Consider the following 27,349-nt stretch of genomic DNA (forward strand, 5'->3'; position numbering starts at 1 on the left):
CATGGAGGGGGGAGTTTGGGTTTGAGATTTCAGAGGTGGAGCAGTTTCTGGTCACGATAAGGTCCAAGGTGTGAATGTAGGGGCAGATGGCTAAACTGGAATGGATGGAAGGTCACTGGAGATGGGGTGTGTTATTAATAATCGGAAACATTCAGAGACAAGCCTAAATATCCATCAGTAGGGGCCCAATGAAGTGAAGTATGATACAGCCATATAATGTTTGGAAAGCTCTTAATGTCATGGAGAAGTGTTTATGATCTAAGCTTAGTTATAAAAAGCACAAAATTACATATAAGGCATATATTGTCACTATGTAAAATATATTTGTGCATAGAGGAAAGGAATAGATGAAGATATACCAAAATGTAAATGGTAAATAATGGAATTTCAGATGACTTTTTTTTTTTGCTTTATTTTCTACAATGAACTTGTGTTACTCTTTTAATTAAAAACTATTAAAAATGAAGAGAACTGTTCTGTCTTTCCATTTCTTTCTGGAACTGAATTTCCTCCTTTTGAACTCTAATTTTTACAGCTACACTGCATCCGATGCCTTAGGTAACCTTTATTAAGCATAGTTTTACTCACTAGGCATGATGCTTTACCCACTCCAATTCTCACCTCCACTCTGTAAAGTAATTATTTTTCCAGTCTACAGACAGTATAACTGAAGCTCAGAAACACTGCATAATTTGTCTGAGGTCACACAGCTATTAAATGGCAAAGTCAGGATTTGAACCCAGGACTGTGTGATATCAAAACTGATTTTTCTCACATTACTCCTGCTCCCCACCCCACTGCCTCCCATGAATCTGGTACTTGAAGGCCTTCTAGCTCACATTTTAAGTAGTGCCTGGCAACCCCAAGAAAGGTAAAGCTTAGATTCTTTGAATGTCAGAACTGAAAGGGCTCTGAATGCTCATCTAGCCCCAAATGGCCTCCTTCTCCCCATTTACAGATGGGAAAACTGAGGTCCAGAGAGAGGATATGACATGGCAGGACCATTTATGGGTTTGTGGCAGAGCTTGAGTCAGGCTCCTTTCTTTCTGCTGTTTTCCCAGACTATTCCAGGCCACACTGCAACTTGGCAACTAGGGGGTTTTTAGAATTCAACCCTCTCATTGTACAGATGGGAAAACTGAGACCTAGAGAGGAGAGGTGGTTTCCCCAAAGTCACACAGTGAGTCAGTGGCAGAGATGTTTGTTGAACCCAGGTCTCTTACCTCCATAAAGGATGCACTGGCCACTGATGCAAGCTGCCAAGTGTCAGGTGGCCAGCAGGTAATCATACCAGTGGCCTCAGGGACAACATGAGCTTTTGGAATCTCAGACTTCGCATAAAAAAAGGGCACATTAAAATATGCAGGAATTGTGGTTGATTGAATTGGAGAATCATTGAATTAGTGACATAAACAGGTGTGAGGGGGACAGCTAATGGTGACGGCAAAGACCATTGTCAAAGTACAAAATCAGACAGAAAGAAACTGGAATTCAGATGAGGGACTGAATGATGCAGAAGTCACAAGGTCTGTGTGTGTGTGCTTGCATGTGTGTGTGTGTGCACGCGTGTGTGTGAATGTTAATTCTGTCAGTTCTCAGACTTGACCATGAAAACTTGGCTGAAGAGACATTCTGAGACAAAGGACCTCTGTGCCCAGCTGGCTCAGACTTGCTGAGGAACAGCCTGCTGCTCAGGCTTATGACTGATAAGCTATTGGGACCATCTGTGGATTGTGGATACTTGGACATGCTGGGCCTGAGGAAGAATCACCCTGGACAGATGCCCAAACCCAAGAGGCCTGATCCAGCTGGCCTTTCCAGGTCTCAAGTACAAACTGATGGCAAGGATTTCTCCAGAGGCTGCAGGGATGTGGAGGTGAGAGCAGGAGCCATTGTTAACATACAGAAAAGGAAAAAAAAGGCTGGAGGGAAATATAGCAAAATGTTGACAATGGTCATCTTGGGAGGTAGATTATGGATATTTTTACTGCATATTTGCTTCCTCTGGGCTTTCTACATCTTCTACAATAAATTATTTACTTTGAAAATCCAAGAAATATAAAATAAGAAAAGCAGATGATTTGTCTGTCTCTCTGTTTAGACCCTGAGCTCTTTGAGGGATTATGTCTTGTTTGTACCCTGGCGTCTAGCACTCACACTGGCACAGTGTAGGTTCTCTGCAAAAATTTAAGTGAAGGACTTAAATTCTATCATAGTTCAAAAATTTAAGTGAAGGACTTAAATTCTATCATAGTTCAAACATATGGGCTCTTGTTTAATGTTCACTTTCTTAGCAAACTTGGCTATCTGCTTCTTAGGGTATAGTTGATTAGAAATGACAGCTTACAAAATGAATGGAGGACCCACTACAATACCCATTCAATGACAGCAAAAAAAATAATTTTAATAGTTATTATTAATCATCATCCTATTAATTAATAATAATTATTATTATTATCGTAATTAATTTGGTCCTCATGCCAATCTATCATTCAACAAACTTTTATTGAGTACCTACTACATGCACAGTGTTCCTTTCCTTAAAGAGTTTAAATATAATCCTTATTTACAGATGAGAACACAGATTCAGAAAAGTGATTGACCCAAGATTCTTATCCAGTGCTATTCACCACCCCATAAGGCTTTTTACTAGTTGATAAATATCTGAGTGACTATGGTCTATGTGGCAGACATGCAGTTAGACTGGTAGACAGAAAGAAAGGAAAGGAAGTAAACAGGTAAGTTGGCAGGCAGGTAAGCGGGACGTAGGTCCACCGGTTTCACAAGAGCTGGGTAGATTGCTAGAGGCAAACACACTGACCTCAGGGAGAAGTGAGTGCTCACAGCTGAACGGGAACAGCGGAGACAGAAAAATTTCAAAACAAACTCACACTTCTGCTGTACATTACAGCCTAGTACAGAGCTTGAGTCTTCAAGAAACTTAAAATTTTGTTTAGGATTCTCTACATAATGGGTCAGGGTCTTCTATAATGTCTACAAAACTTTTCCATTGAAAACGGTAGACAAAATGTTGGTACCTGAAGAGGTAAGCTTTAGTTTATCTAGCAAATTCTCTTTTGCAAAATATAATCTGATGATGTTGAATAAATGTGACAAATATGTATTTTTATCTAATTATGCAAGCATTTTCTAAAGGACCTATTCGGTTCCAGGCTCAGGACTAGGTGCTGGGGAAGGCACAACTTTTACCTTCAAGACTACAAATATTTCTCTCTTTACCTTTGATATTATGTATCTTTGTATACATATACACATACACAGATTCGGCTTCAAGTAGTACTTATTGAGCACTTACGATGTGCCTGACACTGTGTTGCATGCTGTTTCATTTAATTCTCCCAGAAACGATGAGGTAGGTAAAACCTTTCTATAGATGAATAAACTGAGTCTCAGAGAGGCTGAAGATCCTGCCGAAGCTAGTGGAAGAGATGAGGCCCTAGCCCAGTCTTCTGATTTGAACTATACCACAAGCCAGGCATCCTGGGAGGTACATTTTGGAAATGAGTTCATTTGACAGAAGAATCATTGTTATTTGGCCTCCTTGGTTCTGCATCCTTACAGACGTGGCTGTGATTATGTGCATTTATCGGCTAGATGTGGGAGCACCCAAACACCTGTTATTTTTTGTTGAATGGATCTCTGGGGACATACAGATATTTGAACAGTTTGAAGGAAAGATTTAACTAGGAAAAAAAGATGGTAGCATCCAACCTTGGTAAATACACTGCTCTCTTCCTCTCAATTAATAAGAGCTCTCCTTGATCTGGTCCCTCTGCCCTGCAAAACCATACAATACTGCTTGCATTTCCCTTGAAACACCATGCTGTTTCATGCCTCAGGGCCTTTCCACATGCAAGACATTCTGTTTGGAACACCCACTCCTACCTTTTCTTCTTTTTCAGTTCTTCTTCAGGCATGCCCTCTCTGAAATCTACCCTGACTCTGGAGGGCAGTCAGTGCTTTTCTGAATTTCACTGTCCTGTGTGTCCCTCTATCACTCCCCTTACCACACTGTATTGTAATTGTTTACTTGTCTGTCTTTTCAGACTCTGAGCTCCCTGAAGCTCATAGGTCCCTGGAGGGACCTTGTCAGATTCAAGTCTGTGCCCCTGGTGCCTGGCATAGAATGAATACTCAAGAAATATTTGTTGAATGAAGGAATAATGAGCCCAGGATCAGAGTACAGTAGAACTGGGCTCTAGTCTCAGCTCTGTAACTGGCAACTGTGTTCATGAGCAAGTCGCTTCCTTCTCTTGGCTTCATTTTCTCTATACACAATACAAGGAGGTCAGGTTAATGACCACGAAGGGTCGTTCTGGCTTGAGCCTTTTATGAGTTAAGATGTTATGATGTTAAGAGGAAAGTATAAAACATTAAAATGGAACTTTATTAACCAGGTGACATTATTCTCCTAACAAGAAAGGCTCCTTATTTGAGGACATCTTAAACTGTGGCAAGTTAGATTTGCATCAGTACTGTTCACCCAGAAAAAATGATTAGTGATAAGAAGTTCTGAGTTCTGTTCTAACCTCTCCTATCATAAAGTTCAAGGTCAAAGCTGTAAACTGTTTCAACATGCATGCCAGGCTCAATTAACATTTGTCAAGTGGATTAATAAATGAGTCAATCCATTTGTAAGGCTGAGAATCTATGGCATAGGCAAAAGGCATGACCATGCATCCATTCAGTCATTCAGCAAATGTTTTTGGTGATTTACTCTGTGCTAGAAACTGGGACACAAGGGTTAGTAAAATAGTTATGAAACTTCTCAGTCTGGTGGGGAAGACAGACATTACTCAAACTATACACAAATAACTTTATTAATTACAAACTGTAAAGTACTATGGTTGATTCTTACATTTGCTGTACACTCTTTAGGTTATAAAGGACTTTTTACACACATGATTTCATGGGAAGCCATATAGTATAGGGATCAAGAGCACAGATTTTGATGTTGCAAAGGCCTGGGTCCAAGCCTGCTTACTCATTTAACTTACAAACTTTGTCCTTGGACAAGTTTCAGAGTTCCACTCTCCTCATCTTTTGAATGCGGGAAAAAAATAGGACATTTGTCACAGAGCTATTATTGGACTACAGTGAGATAATGCATGTAAGGCCCTCTGCACAATGCCTGACATGTAGTTGCTAAGCAGTAGCTATTATTAAAATTACACAAGCTTTTTCTCTTCATAACACTTTTCCCTGCATCCCCCTCTCCTTCCAGAGAAGAGGCAGTATTTGAAATCAAACAGATTTGGGTTCAAATCTCAGGTGCACCACTTACTAGACGCAAAATGTAACTAATAATATCTATCTTAAAGCATTATCCATGGGAGTAAATGAGGGGAAATTTTCAGGGAGCCACACAAGGGTCTAACACATAATAACAAATCTTTTGACTTTGACATAAATTCTTATCCTTCATTGCGTCAACTATGGTCAGGGAAGCAGGATCCATTTCATTCAAGCTACAGCAACTTGAGGCAGGAAGAACCTGCTGGGGTCCTTCCCTCAGGAGTGATGGGTGAGGTGGTCACTGAGACATTCTGGCCTGTGTAACACGAAGATCTTGGAAGTGACAGGGGAAGACAAGAGAAAGCAAGCCCCTGGGCCTCAGGAAGGGAGGTGTTTGTTAGACTTGAGTAATAGGAGTCAACAGAGCCAGCTCAGGGTGGCATTATTAGATGTATGTTGATATGGGGTTTTCATGGGCAGAGCTAAGGCAATAACCCTAGATACTGGGTAGTCGGATTTGAGAAAGAGCAATTCAGCTGCAGGGAGGAGATGAAATAAAGGCTACCCTCAAGGCCTCTTCCATCTCAAGCTGCCAAATTGCCCCATGACTCTGGGACTGTGGTGGGTCCAGGAAGTGGGAGTCAGCAACTCTGAGGCATAAAATCAGAAAGGCACTGAATGTTTGGATGGAGTGCCAGGTCCCAAAAAGAATGCCTCTTTGTCTGTATGCCATCTATGCCAAAGCAAAACAAATTTATCACCATCTCCTTGAAACTGCAAAGAAGAGTCTAAAAAGTTTAAGCAATAAAAAAGGGTAAATGGAAATTGATTGTTCAATATCATCATTACTAATTCAAGAAGTATAAAATGATATTACTAATCTCTTTACTTGGTAAGCTAATTTTATTATTTTATTTTACTAAACATAAATATGTATAAGGGCTCAGTCCCCCAACCATATTTTCCACCAGCTTTTATGAGAGTGTCTCATGCCTTTCAAACGAACATTCCTGTAGTGGTTTTCAGGATTTCACTTTCATAGGGGAGGGTGGGTTAGAGCATTAATGGAACACTAACCATATGGTAGTGCATAAATGGTGGGGTTCAGGCATCAGATAGTGAAGGGGATTTCAGGAATACTGGAGTAATCTATTTTATTTTACTTTTTGTTTTATTTTATTGAAGTATAGTTGATTTACGATGTTGTGTTAGTCTCAGGTGTATAGCACAATGATTCAGTTGTACCTACATATATTTTTTTTCAAATTCTTTTCCTTTATAGGTTATTGGAAAATATTGAGTATTAGTTCCCTGCGCTATACAGTAGTTCGGAGTTATCTTTTGATATCCCGTTACTGTTCCCATAACACTTGATCAGCCTTGGCTGTATTTCATTGTCTTTAAAAAAACATAAACCATTTTTATATGTTGCTTTTTTTCTTCTTTAACTCCATAGATGGATGGAAAAAATGATGGGTTGAATCTAAACATAGGCTGGATTATGGTAAATTTCAGCTCACTGCAGGAAAATTTTACAGAGACAAAGAATAGGGTAAAGGTAATTACTACAATTTAGGAACATACTAATTTACTGGGAGAGTTCTGACTTTATACAACTGTTTTTATTTGTGATTACCAGTTCACTTCTCTTTCTTAGAATAAAAAGAAGTAGTAGAATGTGAAGGATGAAGTCTCCACAAATATAATAGTGTATTTGTTGAGTAACAGGTATTTAAAAGTAAGTCCTTAGACACATTATCCCCATTAATCTTCCTAATAACTTCATGAGTTGGTTACTATTATGTTCCCAATTTTTCAGGGGGCCTCAGAGAAGTTGAATAATTTGCCCAAGGCTATATTCACAGCTGGCAAGAGGTGGGGCTGAGACCTGATTCTAGGTCTGACTCCAGGACTGTGTTCATTACCCCAGACTATACTGCTTTCCCCAACCCTAGGATTTTTTTAAATTTAACACCCTGCACTTGAAAAAGGGGAAAGCACTATGTAACCCCCAAATACTGCTCTCCCCTGGAGCTGCTTGCTACAATAGAGAACTGAACAGACAGACCTAGAGCTATGACTTGCTGGCTGCATAATTTCGGCAAGACTTTTCATTTCTCTTAGCCTTGATATTAGATGGAGATAATAGTCATCATTTGCCATGTTCATTAGACAGGGCTGCTGTAAGAGCCAAATAATATTAGGAGGGAAGGAGGAGCTCTAGGCAATGGTTTTTTGTCTGAGAAAGCTTCTGTCCTATAAATAGAATCCATTGATTGTCTTCTGGAGTGATTTCCCATCTTCTTTCTCCTGGCTACTGTTATGAATCTCATTTTCATGTTTAGTAAAGAGGAGAATTACGAATTGGCTTGAACATTTAAAGTCTCATTTAAATCCACTCTGGAAAATTGTTTCCCGAGGAGAAGAAAACTGGAGGCTGTCTGAGTGACTCTTCTGAGGGCTCAGTCTGCACAGCCGCCCATCTACTCTCAGTTTGTTTGTTTTTTTAATTAATTAATTAGTTAATTTTGGGCTGCATTGGGTCTTCGTTGCTGCGCACAGGCTTTCTCTAGTTGCGGTGAGCGGGGGCTACTCTTCGTTGCGGTGCTCGGGCTTCTCGTTGCGGTGGCTTCTTTTGTTGCCGAGCGCTGGCCCTAGGCGCACGGGCTTCACTAGTTGTGGCACATGGGCTCAGTAGTTGTGGCACATGGACTTAGTTGCTCCGTGGCATGTGGGATCTTCCCAGACCAGGGCTTGAACCCGTGTCCCCTGCATTGGCAGGCGGATTCTTAACCACTGCGCCACCAGGGAAGTCCCCTACTCTCAGTTTGATTTCTTGGTTGTTGCTCCCCATACCTCATCCTACGCAGGTTCATTAGGTACCTCCTGGTTTTCTAAAAGGGTTCTGGGTACAAATGAGGCTCCAGGGCGTGTGTGGGGTTGGGGGGGAATCACACGGCTACACAGCTAAGTTTGGTAGAGTAGAAATTCAAGACTTGGTTTTCTACCTATGGGTTCAGGGTTCTTTCCTTTGTGCCCACGCCTCCCTCCATGAAGTCTTCTCTGGCTACTCTAGCCTCCCTTGAGGTCTTGGGGAAATAAGCATACTCTTTAAAATATAGACAGCTCCTAATGCAATACTAGACATGAAAGTGCTTAGAGCACAGAGCCTGGTGTGCAATAAATGCTCAAGAGACATCTGAATCAGGACCTGTGATCCTTCTGAGAAATTTAACACATATTTATTGAGCATTTCCTCTATGCCAGATCTTTTTTTTTTTCTTTCAGCCGTGCCACGTGGCTTGTGGGATCTTAGTTCCCTGACCAGGGATCGAACCCAAGCCCTCAGCAGTGAAAGCACAGAGTTCTAACCACTGGACTGCCGGGGAATTCCCCTTAGATCTTTATATTAAAGATGCTCCTGCTCTTCAGGAGCTTAAAAATTATTCAAAGAGACTGAAATAAACTTAATTGCAACATAATGTGACCCAACGAAGTACAAAGAGCTGTGGGATCATGAAGGAAGGACCCTCACCCAGCATGAATAATGATAGTCCCTTGCATTTTATATTGACTGTTTACAAAGTGCTTCTCACGTCTCTTACCCATTTAACTTTTTCACGGGAACCCTCTGGGGTATGATTAATTATCCACATTTTGCTGATGAGGAAGCTAAGACTCAGAGAATTAAAGTGACAGAGCCATAACCAGAAAGCTGGGCAGCAGCTTAAAATAATGAAAAGACCACTAGCCTGGAAGTCTGGACACTTGGCTTGTGTGTCTGTCACTTGTGACTATATGATCTTAGATAAGTAACTTTCTCTCTCTGGGGCTTGGTTTTGTCATCTATAAAGTAATGTAGTTAGACTAGAAAGGCTCTAAGACCCCTTACAGCTCCGATATTCTCTGGAGGAGGAGATAAAGTCTTGGGTTGGGGGCTCTGGAATTAGATAGACTGGTTGTGTGATTCTGGACAAGTGAAATAGCCTCAGTGATTTCATGATAAAGTGGAGATATTAGTAGGGCCCACCTCATAGGATTTTTATGAGGATTAAGAATAGTAATACACATGAATGAAACATATTGCCTGGTAAAGAGGAAGTGTTCAACAAATGTTAGCAACAATTATTACTTATTCTAAGAGTCTGTGCTGGGCCTCTTCCTACCACAGCAGTTGTGCACGGCAGAGCCTGATTCTGGCCACCCATGGGGTCTTAATAGAAACAGAGCTTGTTTTGTAAAGCTTCAGAATAGTATTTAAGTATCTCTTGAAAATCAGAGACAGTATGGTATAAGGGAAAGAAAGAATCAGTCAAACATGTCATAAAAATCCCAGTTTAGGGGACTTCCCTGGTGGTCCAGTGGCTAAGATTCCGCGGTCCCAATGCAGGGGCCCTGGTTCGATACTTAGTCAGGGAACTAGATCCCACATGCTGCAACTAAGAGTTCGCCTGCCGCAACTAAAAATCCCACATGCCACAACTAAAGATCCCTTGTGCTGCAACGAAGATCTCACATGAGGAAACGAAGATCTCCCGTGCCATGACAAAGACCCGGTACAGCCAAATAAATTTAAAAAAAAATAAATAAATATTAAAAAAAAAAAAAGTGGGTGCATTAAAAAAAAAAAATCCCAGTTTAGTTCCTTACTAGCCTTGTGGCCCTAGGCAGGTCACTTCACCTCCCTGTGACTCAGACTCCTAATTTGTAAAAGTGAAGATAGTACCAATTTTTCAGGGTTGCTCTGAGGCTTGAATAAGATAATGTGTGTAAAGCATCCAGGACATCACCTGGCATGCAGTAGGTGAGTAAGAAGGTAGCAGAGATTGGTGAGACCAAGTGCTAGGTTTCTCTGGCTGCTCTTAGGGTATTTAAATCTAAAGATTCTGTGCTCTCTGTTCTCAGGTCTCCAGACCAGTGAAGATGCCAAGTTCTATGCCCTCTCCACCAGGTTCAAGCCATTCAGCAATGAGAACGAGACCTTGGTGGTTCAGTTTTGAGTAAAACACAAGCAAGGCATCCACTGCGGTGGCGGGTTCGTGAAACTCTTTCCTGACACCCTGAACCAGGAGGATATGCATTCAGAATCCGAGTATTACATCATGTTTGGTAAGCTCTCTGACAGTAGTCGCTGTCAGCCCTGTGAGGTCTTAATGAGAGCCACTGTAGTTGTAGAAAAGGCTCAGATGGAAATTTATATTTTAAAAAATTTATTGTATTGGAGTATAGTTGATTTACCATGTGTTAATTTCTGTTGTACAGCAAAATGATTCAGTTATATATGTACAGTTTTTATATACACACACACATACGAACATACACATTCTTCTTCATATTCTTTGGAACAGGAAATTTCTAATGTGATAGCTCCACCTCCCTCTGTGGTAAGACTCTTAGAAGACCTGAGAAAAGCAACTCTAAACCTAAATGTTAATATAGAGGTGAAGAGTTACATGGTATTAACAAGGCTACAGTACAGAGAGACTCTTTCCATTTCTAAGAAAAAGAGAAAGGGATCAGAAACTGTGTAGATACCCTCAAATGTACCTATTACCATAAGGCTTTGTGCTCTGAAGGAGGTTCCTGCCCTCAGGGAGAGAAAGGCACAGAAGGTTAGGGAAATCACCTTTATCCAACATCTATAGTGCATCCAGTGTTGCATCTGTAACCTCAGTATACTGGGCCTCCTTGGGGCAGTCCAGCTCTTACTTAGCTCAGTTTCAACGTGGTTGATATTTAAAAACCAAGAAACAACAGCAACTAATCCAACTCCCAAATCATTGGTGAAGAATGTGGATTTTACTGAAGGTTTTTGCACAAATTCAGAGGAAAGGGTTGAACTACACATCATAGATCAACATTTCCTTAAAATTCTCTCTAGATATTTTTTCTTTTCCCAGGGAGCTCCAGATCTCTCTCTTGCCCTCGCCAAAATCCTCCTCTTCAGCTGCTTCGTCCTTTTTCTGTCTGAATCCCTTCTCCCTCAACTCTCTTTCTTATCTTTCAATCTCTTTCTTATTTTTCAATCCCTTTCTTAGGTAGACCAATAAAGCACTATGGGGGTCTAAAACATGTGTCTGCCCATCACTATTTTTTTCAGAATCTACCCTTCTCACAAGGCACTTATATCTGTAATGTACATGGTGGTTGTAGTAGGGAAATTGGAAATAGGTTTTTTTAATGTGATTTTTTTCCTCTTCAAATGAATATTATTTATCTGATGCTCAAACAACCCAACAAGTTTGGGCTATTAACATCTCCATTTTACAGATGAGAAAACAAAGGCAAGAAATTTGCCCAAGATGAGTAAGTCGGAAGTCAGATTTTGAACCCAGTCTGCCTGGCTGTAAAGCCTGGGCTTTTTCTACTTTACCCTTTTGCCTTCTGCTTGGTGTGGACACAGGCACATGCATCATTTTTTAAAAGGCAGAATGAAGACATACTTTTACAAAGGTATTCATGAGGAGTTATGAAATCACAAAAGATGGCATGACTCAGTCCACCTGGGGGCTTTTTGGAGAATGTATTAATTATTCTTTGAAGAATGAGTTAGGTTTTAATAAGCAGAAAAGGAGATAGAGGAAATGTAATTTGGGCATAGGAAACTGTGTGTACAAAAGCTCAGAGACATGAAATTCAAATGCAAGTAGAAAAACGATGAGACCAGTGTGGCTAGAGCACACTGAGTGTATGTGTGTGTGTGTGTGTGTTTGTGTGTGTGTGTGTGTGTGTGTGTGTGGTGCACACAGGCACATGTTTAGGATAGTCAGAGAGCAATAGCATGGGAAATTAGGTAGAAAAACTAGGTTAAAACCTATTCTTGGTGGGACCTCCCTGGTGGCACAGTGGTTAAGAATCCACCTGCCAATGCAGGGGACACAGGTTTGAGCCCCTGTCTGGGAAGATCCCACATGCCTCAGAGCAACTAAGCCCATGCGCCACAACTACTGAGCCTGCGCTCTAGAGCCAGCGAGCCACAACTACTGAGCCCGTGTGCCACAACTACTGAAGCCCACGTGCCTAGAACCCGTGCTCCACAACAAGAGAAGCCACCGCAGTGAGAAGCCCGCGCACCGCAATGAAGAGTAGCCCCCCCCTCGCTGCAACTAGAGAAAGCCCGCGCGCAACAATGAAGACCCAGCACAGCCAAAAATAAATAAATAAATAAATTTATATTTAAAAAACCCCTATTCTTGGGCCTTTGCCAGGTTAAGCTCTCTGGACTCACAAATCAACAGTTTCCTCTAAAGTTTTCACAAAACAGGAAGAGCCCCAGGCTCTGTTTCTAGTTAGACTTGGGTTTAAAGCCCAGCAATGCTACTTATTAGCTGTTTGACCTTGTGCAAGTTGCTTAACTTTTCTGGGCCACAATTTTCCCAACTAAAAGTGGAGATAGTAATACCTCCTTGTGAGAATTAAATGACGTGGTATTAAGTGCCTGGCACAGGAGGGGCTTCCAGTTGGGTTTGGTCAATGGAACCCTGGCAGAAGATCACAGGGAGGGAGGAGAGTTGTGTCCCTTGACTGAAAGTCACAGCTTATCTCCTGGCTGCCCTCTCTACTGAACTCCTTTTTTTTCTGGGCTTTGGTAACTGCCCCTTCTCCTAGCCCCTTCAAGCTTAGGGATGGGAATAGCCTGGAGCATAGCATTATTCCTTATATTTTCTCAATGTCCTGCCCCCACCATTTACAATAGTCCCTTTACGCAGGTTCGATCCCTCATCGGAAACTAAGATCTCACATGCCGCATGGTGTGGCCAAAAAAAAAAAAAAACAAACAAAGAACAAAAACAGAAAAAACCCGAAACAAAACAAAGAATTAAAATAGTCTCTTTATTAAATTCTCCTCAAATAATCCTAAATTTGTGTGTGCTATCTCTTTCCTGCTATGTCTGTCTTAGCCACAAAACAGGCAAACTGCCTAAAAGTGATGTAAAATCATGTATTGGGATTTAATTTCTAGGCCCTGACATCTGTGGCTTTGGCAACAACAAAGTACAAGTCATCCCTCGTTATCAAGGGAAATACCATGAGAAAACAAGACCATCAAGCGCAGGGTGAGTGTGTGGGCTGGTCTTCAGCCTAGGGGGAAGGATAACCATTTTGCATTTGTTATCTCATTTAATCCTTACAACACCCCTATAAATTAAGTACTATCATCTCCATTTTGCAGATTAGAAAATAGACCCAGAGAAGTGCTGTAAATTACAGGATTTCACACAGAAGAAATTGATCTGAAAGCCTAGGAAGTCATGTAAGCTTATCTCTTGGAACAATGCTTGCCATGGCCCACTTCCCCACTGCTAGATATTGGAAGAGACGGGGGAGGTGGGGAGTGCTGGACTTAGAAATGGGTGGTGAGTTTACCTTAGTAACATCAGGGTTAGAGAGATCTAGGTTGGCTGGAGGATAATAGCTGGATTTCATCAGCGACTCAACAGGAAATCACGGAATGCCAACTCTGTGCTGGGCCTTGGGCTGGGGATAGAGTGAGCCAGGCATGGCCTCTAATCTCACAGAACTCAGAGTCCAGTAAAGGTAAGAGTCAAGCAAAGGAGAATGACTACCTAGTCTGATTGGGGTCTGTGAGAGCACAGAGGAGGCCCCCTACCCAACCTGGTGCCTTAGGAAATGCTTCAGAGAAGCACAAAGAAGGTTTCTACTGTGCTGAGTTTTGAATGATGAGCATGAATTGGTCTTGTAAAGGAAGGTGACAATTTTAGGGAGGATTGAGCTACTAGAAGAGGTAATCACATAGGAAAAGTCAAGGAGACTTGAGAAAGAGTAGCACTGCAAGAAGTTTGGCACAAGTAGAGCACAGGGGAAAGGCAGAGACTGAGTCTAGAGAAGCCCCTAGGTCCTGGCTCATTGGAGAACTTGTGTTTGGGACCAAGTCCTTCCCTAGCAGGACTGTGCATACAGGGACCCCCTGGGATCCTGCTCAGGTAGGAGGGACCCCCTGGGATCCTGCTCAGGTAGGCTGGGACCTGCAGATACAACAGATGAGTCAGAAACGATCCCTGCTGTTGAGAAGCTCAGAGTCTAGTGGGACAGACAGAAAAACAGACAAGATCAAAGAATGACCAGAGCTGTGATGAAGGGAAGGATGGGAACTAGGTGAGACCAGAAGAGTGTGTACTCAGGAAAATGAGCCCCAAGTCTCTTTTGGGTTAACCAGAGCAATGGGATGAGGGATGTGGTACAGTGTGTTTGTGACTGTGTGGGAGGTGGCATTCAGGAACTGAGGGTCTGTTTTAGATGGTGCATTTAATGTTTGAGGTCCAACAGGGGACTGAAATATTCCTCGTTCCCTTTCTAGATCAATAAAGACACTCACCTGTACACTCTGATTATTCGCCCCAATGCTACTTATGAGGTCAAAATTGACAACCAGCAAGTAGCAGCTGGGGACCTGGAGGACGACTGGGACTTCTTGCCTCCCAGGAAGATAAAAGACCCCTATGCCCGGAAACCAAGGAAATGGGATGAACGCCTACAAATAGAGGATCCTGAAGATAAGAAACCTGAGGTGAGGTGTTTCGCTGGGAAGCAGGAGGGGATCTTAGCTGTGGGGATGGGCAAAGGAAGCTAGGAACAATGGAGCAGAAACGGGGAGCATCTTTCCCTCAAGGAGGTGTCCAGCTAAATATTGGTATCCAGAGAGGCATTGAGGGAAGAGGGAGGCACCTCATGTTTATTGAGGATTTACTGACCCTGCTAGCAGCCTCTATGAGGACAAGGGAAGTGATGCTTAAAAAATGAAGTGACTTGCCCAGGCACACATACATTAGAACCAACATTTGAACCTGGATCTCTTTGATTCCAAAGTTATTGATATGGGAAATATGTGGAATATACTCACTGATTCATTATCATTCACTGGAAAGCTGTACTGGATACAGCTATGAATAGAACAATCCAGGGACTGAGAATCCTCCTGGGACTCAGAATCTAGTGAGGGATACAGAGAAGTACATAGATGCAGGTCACACTGTGTAATTAATGGTGAGAGTCAGGGAAGCCAAATCCTGTGGGAGCCCCAAACAGGCTCCTAACTCAGGCTGAGTTGGGGTGCAGGTGGTGTTCTGGGAAGGAGGAGGCATGCTTCAGTGATTTGGTTAACCTAGGGATTGGAAACATAGACTTTGGGGTCAGACAGATATGGTTTGTATCTGAGCTCCACCATTTACTAACTGCGAAACCCCATCTATAAGCAGTTAGACCTTGGGCAAGGAATATAACTGCTGTGAAATTTCACAAACAGGGATTATTATAATACCTATATGTGAAGGTTGTTGTGACGATTAAATGAGCTAATATACATAATTTAGTGCCTGGTACATAATAAGTTCTTAATACATGGCATTTATGTGTTAATCATGTACTGAATTTCAAACAGTAAATTCATTACGGCAAGGGAAATTGAGTTGGAGGAAAAATATTCCAGACCCGGAGAACAGCAGCAGTGAAGGCACATCAGTTAAGTGGAAAGTAACATGGTTATGTAAAGAACTGAAAGCAGCAGTTTAGTATTTTAGGAGCATAAAGTTCAAGGTGGAGAGTGATGGAAGATGAGTTGGAAGGGTCTGTTGGAGCCAGGTCATGGAGGGCCTCACCTGCTGGGCTGCTGCTCCTGAGGTCAGAGCAGATTCACCCTCATGCAGAGGAGATGCTCAGGGTTCAGCAAGGAGCAGCATGGCACCCAGCAACTGGAATCCATTCCGTAAGGCGAGGCCTGTACAGAGGTGGGCAGTGGCCCAGCCATGTGTAGGGAGATTCAGTGGGCTCCAAACCCAGGAGGAGGGAGGTGTAGTCAGGGAATTAAGGCAGATGATCAAGCAGTGTCTGGATCTTCAGCACCCTGGGAGAATTAGGGACTAGTTTACTTCCAGACCCAGCAGGCAGGCTCAGGGCAGCAAGACTAACCATAGACTTTCCCTCCTGGTGTGGACCATGCACCTGATGTAGTCAGGGTTGGATCAAGGCCTGGGGGAGAGGGGAGAGGCTGCAGGCCTCTATGCTCCCTGTTGAGTAGACCCGGAGAAGGTGGAGACTACTTAGATAGGCTGGGCTCTATCAAGTCTATAGCCTCCAGGAGAGGATGCTGACTGTTAATGTCTCAGGAACCACAAAACAGCTGAGACATCCCAGGAACTGGGGAACTTCATGCTGCTGAATGACTGTGAGTCTAGTGGGCTTGGCAGCAAAGCCTTTAGTAAGTCTGGGAAGTGGTCAGCACCAAGGTGAACTGCCAGGTAGATAGAGCAGAACTTTGGAGGCTCCAGAGCAGAAGAAATATGAACGTTAGGACAGGCCATGACTTGGAGCTCTGTCTTAGGAAATAGAAGGGACCTGGGGTACAAAGGAGGACTGATACAGATCTGGGAGCGTGCTGGGGTACAAGGCAGGTCACTAAGAGAGGCCTTCAGGAAGAGGGACTCAGGCTAGAAGACTTGTTCTGACAATCGGGGCACAAAACTGGGGAAGGGAGAGGGCCAGGATAAGGGAAATTCCCATCTTATTTGAGCTTAAAGTAGTCAAGGTCAGAAGGATGAAGAATATGAGGAGGCACTGGAGTTGCTTAAAGGCTTTTTCTCTGCTGTATGTTTTGGATTTGTTTGCAGAGTCCTGAGCTGGGCTTTCACAGAGGTGAGGACAGGAGAGCGGCAGGGGTAGGGCGCCAGGTCCAACCCTACTGTACTCTGTACCCCAGTTTCATTCTGGCCCACCCATCTGCCCTCATGGAGGAATATTTTGTTTTAGGACTGGGAAGACTTTGAATACATCCCAGACCCGGAAGCCAAGAAGCCAGACGACTGGAATGAGGCAATGAATGGGGAGTGGGAAGGGCCCCTGATACCAAACCTGAAGTATAAGGTGAGGCGGTCTCTCCTGCCAATCGGTATGAGAAATTAGAGAGAAGAGATGTAAATTTTAATCTACAGAACAGAAACTCTGAGATCCTGTGGTCATCTTCCTCCTTTCCCCTTCTCCATAAGACTGTAGCCTCATTTGGGCCATGTTCTCAGGGCTGTGCTTATCTGGGAGAAGGTGGTCTGGTCAAGGTTGATGCTGGGAGGCGGAGGTCCAGGGAGCCCTAGGCAAGGGATTTGTCCGGAGTGGTGGAAATCAAAGGAACATGATCAAAACAGGAAATGGGTCTGGGGTCAGGAACCGGAAGTCTCAGAAGTGGTCCAGAAAGGGGAAGGGTAGGACATGAATGAGCCAAACATGTTGGGGGAGAGTGGGGGAACTTCTTTTTAAAGGCTAAGTCCTGACCTCATGTCAGAAATGAGAGGGAACTAAAGGAATCAACTATCAAATGGTCCAGAGATAATACTGACTGAAACAAACATTGTTTTATTTGGTCACAGTTTCCTACACTGCACACCAGGAAGAGAATGGCCCCAAGTCCAGAGTCCTTAGATGGTGGTTCCCTGTGAAGCTACATTTTCTTAACATCATGAACAAACTTATGCAGAGAGCTGGGACCAGGCTCAGAATGGGTCTCTGCTACCTTGTTCATATCCCTCTGGGTAGAAAGGGGAACCTGGAAGAGTCTTGTGCATTAGCTCGAAGAAAGGGAGAGAAGCTCAAGGAATCCTGCTCTGAATCCTTATGCCTAATTGATTAATCTTTCTGATTGCATGAGAAGAATGGAAAAATACTAATGCCATGTTCACTCTTTGGTGCTTTGATTAGGGACAATGGAAACCTCGGATCATTCACAATCCCAGTTACCAGGGGGAGTGGATTCATCCAGAAATAGACAACCCTGAATATAAGCCCAACCCAACCATTTGTCACTATTATAACATTAGTGTCCTTGGCCTGGACCTTTGGCAGGTAAATCTCTCTGGGCTCAGAGCCAGGGAAGAACAGTCCCTCTAAAGTTTCCACAAAGTAGAAAGAGCTCCAGGCTGGAAATTACAAAACTTGAGCGAGTCTTGACCTTTCTAAACCTCAAACTGTTCCTCTTTAAAATGGGATTAATTATATTCATCCTAATAATTATAATAGCTAAAATTTATTGAGTCTCTACCATGTACCAAGCACTATTTCAGAGACTTTGCAAATGCCATTTAACTCTCAGTATGAAATATCCTACTTCTAAATGTGAAAACTGACGTTCAGCAAAGTTAGCTAACTTGCCTGAAGACACATCTGGTAAGCAGAAAAGCTAGAATTTGAATGCAGGCCTTTCTGAGGCTAGATTCAGTGTTCCAATACTTTATACTGCTAGGCTGGTCCTATGTGAATCTTGGGGTAGTTCTGGAGATAAAAGGGAATCAGAGATGTGGTAAAACTTTGAAATATTAAAATCCCCAGATAGATGTTGGGACTGATTATCCCAGCCATGATGACAAATCCTGGCCTAGGCTTCCTCTTCTCTGCCAGTTACCTTTCCTGGCTCTGATTTGAAGGAAAACAGGAGGGCTCAGATACTCAGGCCTTCACAGAGTTGCTTTCTTCCAATGAGACCTGATGTTGAAAATGCGGAGGATTCTTTCCCAACTCAGGAGAAAGAGAGCACCTCAAGTGCCTGCCTCAGAGTGAAAGCTTTAGCCCAGGAGGCCTCTTGGAAACTGCAGTCTATCAATACATAGTCTTGGAATTCCCTTGGAGAGGAAGGGAAAGTGAGCATTAATATCCCTTATTATTACCCTGTATTATGTTTGAGAGAATTGAGAATCAGAAATGTCACATGATGTGCCCAAGAGCACACAGCTAGTGCATGGGAGAGTCAGGATTCAAAGGTCTGTCAGCCCGTAAAGTCCTTGTTTATTGACTACACCCACCGTACAATAGAGCCTCTAGAAACTGCAACCACTTGACCTTGGGTGTATCCTGGAATGTTCTACAGCCAGTGAAATCTCTGTCTCTGACCAGTGATTTCTACAGTTCAAGGCTGCTAAAGGTCTCTTGAACAGACACCCCCAATTTGAAGCTTTCTTGGTTTATTTATTTATTTTGACTTTCTTGTTTTCCTGACTCAGTGAGGCCAACACACAAGTGTAAGGAGATGATGTATGTAAATTACCATGTGCATAGTAGGGGTTCAGGAGAGAAGGAAAAAGAGAGACATATGTCCTTCTTTTGTTCCTTTTTTATCTGAAGAATGTGGATACAGTTTGTACAAATTCCCATTGTTATCTCTTTTTTTTTTTTCAGTTGTCCCTTTTTAATAAATAATAGGAACTTTCTACATCTTGAAAAAATATGTGGCCATATTAATATGCCTAATCTGATTGTTTCCTTAAAATGCATTGGGGTTTTTTTTTTCCACTGAAAACATTAAGGCACACACTTTAAACAGTTCCTTTGTTCATCTACAAAATTTAAAAATTATTTGGCACTAATTGCTCTGAGTTCTATCTTCCTCCTCAAGTAGGCAAACCTTTCTATTTGAGAATTTAAACCATGCTGAAGGAGTGTTTCTCAAAATTTAACATGCGTATCAATCACTCAGATCTTAATAAAATGCAGATTCTGATCCAGCAGGTCTGGGACGAATCCTGAGAGACTACATTTCTGAAACTCCAGCATTATCTCTTTTTTTTTTTTTTTTTTTTTTTTTTGGTCTTGTGATACAGTTCTGCACAACGCTGACATCACCCTTGCAGGCATCCTTTCCTTTTAAGTTCTAGTTGGGTCTGGCACTCCCAAGTCCTACTCCACCCTACCCACTCAGCCAAACCAACACATCCAGTTTATCACAGGGTCCCTGCACCTCATTGGAAAAGCCTAGCGACTCTCAGCATAGAGATGGGCCGGAATTCTCTCACCTGCCCTGCCCCAACCCGGGTTTCCAGATGTTCTGTGAGTCCATCGCCCTCTGCATCAGGTCCTAGCCTAGCAAGCTGCTTAATCTTCCTGCTTAGTCCCTGACCCATCCTGTTCTCTGTTCCTACACTCCCATACACAGTCCCTTTTCTTTTCTTTCCTTTTATTTCTCCCTTAGGCAGAAGATACTGCATTCTTTCATCAGGACAGAGGCTAGGAGGAGATGGCAGTGAACAAGAAAATTCTTTCTCTTAGCTTTGGGACTCCTTATGATCTTTGAAGGAGTAGTGACTCCAATGAATATAGCCTAACAGCCATAATGCAAAGCACATTGACATTCCTTAGGTCATACGGTCTGTGTCACAGCCCTGTGGGGCTGGAGGGTAGGGCTTATCATCTCTGTTTTACTGACCAGGAAGTGGAGGGCTTAGGGAGGCGACTTGGCTTGTCAAGATCCCATAGCTAGTAAGTGCCCAAACCTATACTCTTCCCATTTTATGATTCAAGTGGGACATCACAGGAAACCAGGTAACTTCCAGTGAATTAACTTTTTAGGCTTTACAGTCTCACAAAGCTTTCTCACATATTCTTTTCTCCTGAGAACTGTATGAAGAAAGCAGGGAAATTATATTTTCTTCCATTTTCCAGATAAAAACATGGAGGCACAGAAGAGATATGAGTAGACCAAGGTCCCTCCACTAGTGAGTTGTAGGAAGCAGGACTGGCCCTCATGTCCTGATTCTCAGTTGGAGGCAGAGCCAGGAGTTTAGTGTAGGGGGGATGGGGGTAAGTGAGCACCAGAGAGAACAGGGGAGATTGGAAACATTTCTCGTGCGAGTAGAAAAAATGGAAGAGCCAAAAAACGAGCAGTTCCCTAACCAAGACTGCTGACAGCTCAAAAAGAAAAAAACAAAACAAAAAATAAATCCCAACTCACAAAAAGAAAAATAAACCCAAAGAAAAAAATCGTAAAGTTGCATAAGGAATTATTAAAACCAATTTTTTAAATGCCTCAGAAGAAATTAACGATCTTTATTCAAAGTGGCTATTTTGTCATTTATTTTTCTGCTGAAGGCAGGGTTGGGGGGATGATGTAAGCCAAATAAAAGTCTTTCTTATTTAAAAAAAGCGAAACAAAACAAAACTTTTTTCAAACCCTAGAGGAAGGACACATGATAACTCATGCTGCAGACTTTCTCGTGGTCACACAACGGCTCTCACACAATTAACTTGCTGATTTATTTAACATATAATGCTAAAGCAAAAAAATCCGGAATGACTCTCCTTTTGTTTCTTTTGAAACATATCCAGATACTGAAAAGTTATGATAATAACTATTACCATTTATCGAATGACTGTTATCTGCTAGGCACTGTGCTTTACATATATTATTTCTAATGCTCATGACAACACTTCAAGGGAGTTATTTTTAATACTTCACTTATGAGGGAATAGGCTCAGAGGAGTTGAGTAACTTCCCCAAAGTCACACAGCTAGTATGTGGTTGAGCTGGTCTGTCTGACTCCATGACTGCTGCTCTTTCTATTCTGTTCCTTTATCATTAATAAACACTGAAATTATTATATACCATTGACTTGATTCATCTTTTTCTTTAATTGTAAATATTAAATATGTTATTTTAAGAAAATAGAGAATCTAAATTGTGCTTGCACTTCTTGTCAAACCTTTTCTTTTCCCCGTATTCTTTTAGTTTTTCTGATTATATTGAGGAGAGAACCTTAAAAAGGACATCTATAAGTGGCAGCAGAGACTATCAATCTGAGCTGGGGCAAGAGCCACTGGACAGCAATTTGGAGCCTAGCAGAATGAGGAAAATTTCTTCACAACCCTCTGAAAGAGTGGTCACAGGCTTGGAGAACACAGAACCTTGGGAAACAGTAAAGTAACTTCTTTCTAGAGCAGATCAGCTAAGGTGGTACAGCATTCTGGACCCTCTGTGCTCTTAATCATCTTTGTATTCCCTCACTCCACCTCAGTTATTGATTAAAATCTCTGGGTCCGTGGCCTGGGAATCTGCATTTAGCAAAGCTTCCAGGTGATTTTTTAAAGCCTTTTGACCTAGTTCTAATAATCCCATTGTTTTCATTTCAACAGGTGAAATCAGGCTGCATCTTTGACAATTTCCTTCTTACAAATGATGAAGAGTTTGCAGAACAGGCTGGAAATAAGACCTGGGGAATAAGAAAAGTAAGATTTTTCCCTCACTTGGATTTCCAGGTGTCTGACTCCTCAGTTGTGCACTGTTCTCTGCATTTAAAAAATCAGTCTCACAGTCATTGTCTCATTTGCTGGTTACATGGCCCTGAGAGGCAGGGTAAAGAACTTGTATTCATTGGACATCTACAACCTTGTACTTGACTCTATGAACACTTTCCAAAAGTCTTCCCACTTAGCTCTCAAAACAACCCAGCAAGACAGGTATTGTTATTCCCATTTTTCAGATGTAGGAATTGAGATTCATAGAGTATATATAAACTGTGCAAGGTCATATGCAGCCTTTCACTTGTTGAGTTAGAATGCACACTCCTCTGTGTCACACTCCCTGCTCACAGTGGGGTGATCTAGAAGGGAGCCACTGAACCCATTTCTGATGGATGACTTGGAGAAGGAAGCAAGATGTTAGTGCTGTTTACCAGCTTCCCTGCTCTCCTAGAACTATTTTACGGGTGGAGTGATACTTAGGACAGTGGCTTCTTCTTGGTGCCACCCTTCATCCAGACCTCCTGGTTCTGCAGGAAGGGTGATTCAAGCAGGTTTGTGGCCAATGCTTGATTACCCAAAAGGCAGACGAGGCTCCTGGTTAGAGCACCAGCAAAGCACAGGCATTAAAAAGAAATTTTTGAGAGAACTTTGATACTTAGCATTTTCAAAGAAGCATTGACACAGTCATCATGGAAAAAATTAAAATGAGACTTTTTACACTTCTTAGTCTGGTTTTGTTTTGTTTTTACTTTGAGGTTATCATCTAATATTGTTTTCTTAAAATAAATTTATTTATTTTATTTTATTTAATTTTGGCTGCGTTGGGTCTTCATTGATGCGCACGGGCTTTCTCTAGTTGCGGCGAGCGGGGGCTACTCTTCGTTGCGGTGAGCGCGCTTCTCACTGCGGTGGCTTCTCTGGTTGCGGAGCACAGGCTCTAGGCGCGCGGGCTTCAGTAGTTGCGGCACCTGGGCTCAGTAGTTGTGGCTCACGGGCTCTAGAGCGCAGGCTCAGTAGCTGTGGCACGCAGGCTTAGTTGCTCCGCGGCATGTGGGATCTTCCTGGACTAGGGCTCGAACCCATGTCCTCTGCATTGGCAGGCGGATTCTTAACCACTGTGCCACCAGGGAAGTCCCAAGGACTGTGTCCTTTCTTTAAGGCCCCTCTGAGTAGTAAAATTTATGAAGACAGCTCTAAAGATCAAATTCTAGCACCTGGATGAACACATTAGAGAACTCAGAAGTCCCATTTCTGACTGCAAATTTGTACTGGCTACAGTCCAAAAGCAAATTCAAAGAGTTCCATGAAGGTTGTTTTACTGTGATATAGCAGAAAGAGGGCCAGACTCAGAACCAGAAAACCTGGTTTCTAATTCTAGTTCTACCACTCACTAACTATATAGCTTGGGGAACTGATTTAATCAGTCTGAATCTCATATTCCTCATCTAGAAGGTGGGAGCAGTAACACTTCATACATTGCTGTAAGGAATAGAAATAATGTGTGTAGACTGTCTCACACCATGCTTAGCAATGCTGTAGGCATTCAGTAGATGTTTGTTTAATCTGAACCAATTTTATTTATGAACAATTACACAAACACACACACACACACACACTTCTCTCCACCCCACACAAACTGAAAATTTATAGGTAAATAAACACCATACCAGAAGTCTTTAAGAGTGTGGGAAGATGCCAGACATTTCTAAAGTGAGTTAACTTTGTTTATACCATCTGTAAATTATTTTGAAATTCCACACTCTAAACAGGACATAGAGAAGCAATGGAGAGAACTGTGTGAAGAAATGGAAAAAAGAAAACAGGAAAAAGAGGCCAATAAGAAAAAGGAAAAGGAGGAGGAAAGGGAAGATGACATCTGGGGAATTGAAGAAGAGGGAAGTGAAGAGGAGTCTGCTGAGGAACCAGGAAATTACAGGCAGCTGAAGGAAGACGATGATGAAAGAGCATTTCTGGGTAAAAACGTAGAAGTCCGTGTTGGTCAGAAGGATGAACTATAACTGGGTAAAAAGTGGTTACTACTCAGAGGCAAATGATGTTGCTTAGAAGGAAGAATGTTCATGGTTTGGCAAAGTCTGGGGAGCAAAATTACTTGCTCTCTCTGAATGAACATTGAATTTGGATTTCTATCCCATCTCCTTTGCTCTGTATGACCTTGGGAAAGTCCCATCACCTCTTGAGGCTTCTCTTTCCTCGTCAATGGAAAGGGAGTGATAATTCCTGTTTCATGAGGCTGCTGTAAGGATTAAATTAGCTATGTGTGCAAAGTGCCTGATATAAAAAGACAGTCAACAAATAGTAGCTATTACTACTTATCATTATCATGGTATTTATAAAATTAATTGACAGTAAAAAAGCCTCTGTATAAACTTGAGCCTCACTTTCAACTTATTCCAGTATATCCAGTGATTTTATTTTGTTTAAATATCTGTATTATTTAGTATTTACTGAGCAGTTCTGATAGCTGTATTTGTGGGTGATGATGCTTGATGTTTTCTTCTTGCAGGTGTATCAAGCACTTAAAAACAAAATCAGACTTCCTCTTAACATAAACAAAGATACTTTGTGAAACTCCTTTTGCTTCTCTGCTGTTTTGTGCCATAATTTTTAATTAATTATTACTTGTTTGCAGGTTTGCTGGTTTTACAGTTATCCTTTCTGTACCATCGGCTCACAATATCATTATATGCATTCACATAGCTCTTTACAGATCACAAAGCACTTTCCTATAAATTTGAGCAACTACTGCAATGTGCTCATTTAATCATCAGAACAGCCATTGTAGAGGAGACCATTATTATCTTCCTTTTACAGATGCAGAAACTGCTAAGAGGAGGCAAGTCACTTGCTCAGGGTCAAATAGCCAGTAAGGGGCGGGACCTGTATCTGAATTCAAGTTTGTCTGGTTCCAAAGATTATCCTTCCATTGCATTAGGCTGTTTGTTGAATGAGTGAGTAAATATCTATTACGACTGAGTACAGATAGTAGGCAAGTCTCACATGGAAAAAATACCCTTTTAACAAAAATAATCATAAAGTAATTTTCCTCTTTTAAAAATTTTCTCAAAAAATAAACATACAAACAAGCAGTTGCATGAAGTGTGACAGCCTTTTCACAAGAAGCTAATGTGGTTGCCAGGTGTTCAAGGCCACCGTGGTTGATTCCTGGCCCTACTTACTTATCAGCTGTATTACCTTAGGCAAGTAATCTAACTTGCCTGTGGGAGTTATTTTCTCTGTCTCATTTTTCTGTGTCTCATTTTTCACATTTGCAAACTCAGCTGTGAGGATTAAATGCTGACTCTTCCTTCCTTTATTTTACTAGGACTACACCAAGGATTAATCACAGTCTAGCTGGAGAGTCTAGCCCAGACACAATTATCATATGATAGCACAGGGCTACAAATTTCGGTCTGGAACATCGTAGGTGCTCAATAAATATTAGTTAAAAGAATGAACAAAACTCTGACTGGTGCTTTCAGGGAAGAGTTCACGAAGGAAGTAACTTTTGAACCAGCTCTTGAAGAATACATGTGTCTGTCTTTCGGAGGAGGATATGTGTGAACCAAATTTCAGAGTCAAAGAGCAGGGCACCTGTATGACAGGAGTCGGGTGGTGAGGTCAGGGAGAAACAGCAAGAACTCCTTCTTCCTTCTTTCCCATAGGTTGGAGTCTGTTGTAGTGTCTGGGCCTTACAATCTTTGGAATGTTCTGGTTTGGAAAACTTGCCTTTGCAGGGAGGCAAAACTTTACCTCTTCCCTCTTAGGGTCTTCAGCTGGGCCTTAGAATTTAGTTAACGTAAGACAGATGAACAGGAGAAAAACATACAAATTTATTCAATGTAAGTTTTATGTGACACGGGAGCCCTCATAAGGAAATGAAGACCCAAAGAAGTGGCAAAACCTAAATGCTTTAATACTAGGTTAAACAAAGAGAGGCAATTGTGGAAAAGTAACTAAAATGTACAGGGAGGCTAAAGGAAGATAAGAATTATTTTAACGATGTCAGTTTGTGTAGAATTCTCTTGCTCTCAACTTGATGAGTGTTTCTTTTCTCCTGGTATGTGGAGGGCAGCTCCTACATGGGAGCTTTACCTCCTGTATTCAGGAGGAAAGGGGAGATCAAAGTATCCCTTTTGTATCTGCTGTTTTTCAAGTGCCTTTAGCTTAAAATAACCCTTATGCCAAAGTGGCATATTTTGGGGTAGCATATCTTGGCACCCTTCACCTTTATACCTGTTTCTATAACATAAGAGTCTTCTCATGGTGAAAAAGAGCAAGGCTTCAGGTAGTGAGTCTAAACCCTGTTTTGGGGCTGCAGGGCTGGTGTGTGAGGAATCTATGTTTTAGGGATGCCATTGTTTACTACCAATGTCTGCTCTGATTGGTCAGGCATATGTTCTACCAGTTGTTGCATATTTTCAAGTATCACCAGATAAAGATACTGATTTTCATGCAGAATTCTGAGGGAGTAGTAAACAATAAAGATCCATTTGAGGGAATTCCCCGGCAGTCCAGTGTTAAGGACTCTGAGCTTTCACTGCTGAGGGCACAGGTTCAATCCCTGGTTGGAGAACTAAGATCCTGCAAGTTGCACCGGGCGGCCAAAAAAAAAAAAATCCATTTGAATATATTTTTTAAAGTTGCTGCTTTACCTTTGTTAAGTTTTTACCTTTATTTTGATTGATTGTACAAACATTATTTCAGACATTAATGTAATTTTAACTAGAAAAAATTCATGCATAGTTCCATCCATTCTGCACACATACTGAAAGTTTTGTGTTTCCTGCTAGGACTTGTCTTTTGAATACCACCATTCTGCCACTGAACCATACTCCTCTAGATTGAGTTTTTCTTTTGAACTTCTGTTTATATGTTTAATTTTCAAAAGTAACAGATGTTCAATGTAAAAAAATTCATATCTACAAACACATTAAGAAAAAAGTAAAAATTTTTAATTATTCCCAAATCCAGAGACATCTGTGCAATATTTATTGTCTTTTCTTCCAGTTTTGTGTTTATTCATTGGTTGACTGGTTTGGCTTTGGGTTGAAATGGTTTAATCACA

At 41.8% G+C, this 27,349-nt stretch overlaps 1 pseudogene; it reads left to right on the top strand.

The window, feature by feature from the left end:
- Positions 1 to 24,281, top strand: part of LOC133087186 (calreticulin-like) — a 29,397-nt pseudogene extending 5,116 nt beyond the window's left edge.
- The last annotated feature ends 3,068 nt before the right edge of the window (positions 24,282 to 27,349 follow it).

Source organism: Eubalaena glacialis, chromosome 3 (assembly GCF_028564815.1).
Source record: "Eubalaena glacialis isolate mEubGla1 chromosome 3, mEubGla1.1.hap2.+ XY, whole genome shotgun sequence".
Classification (NCBI taxonomy): Eukaryota; Metazoa; Chordata; class Mammalia; order Artiodactyla; family Balaenidae; genus Eubalaena; species Eubalaena glacialis.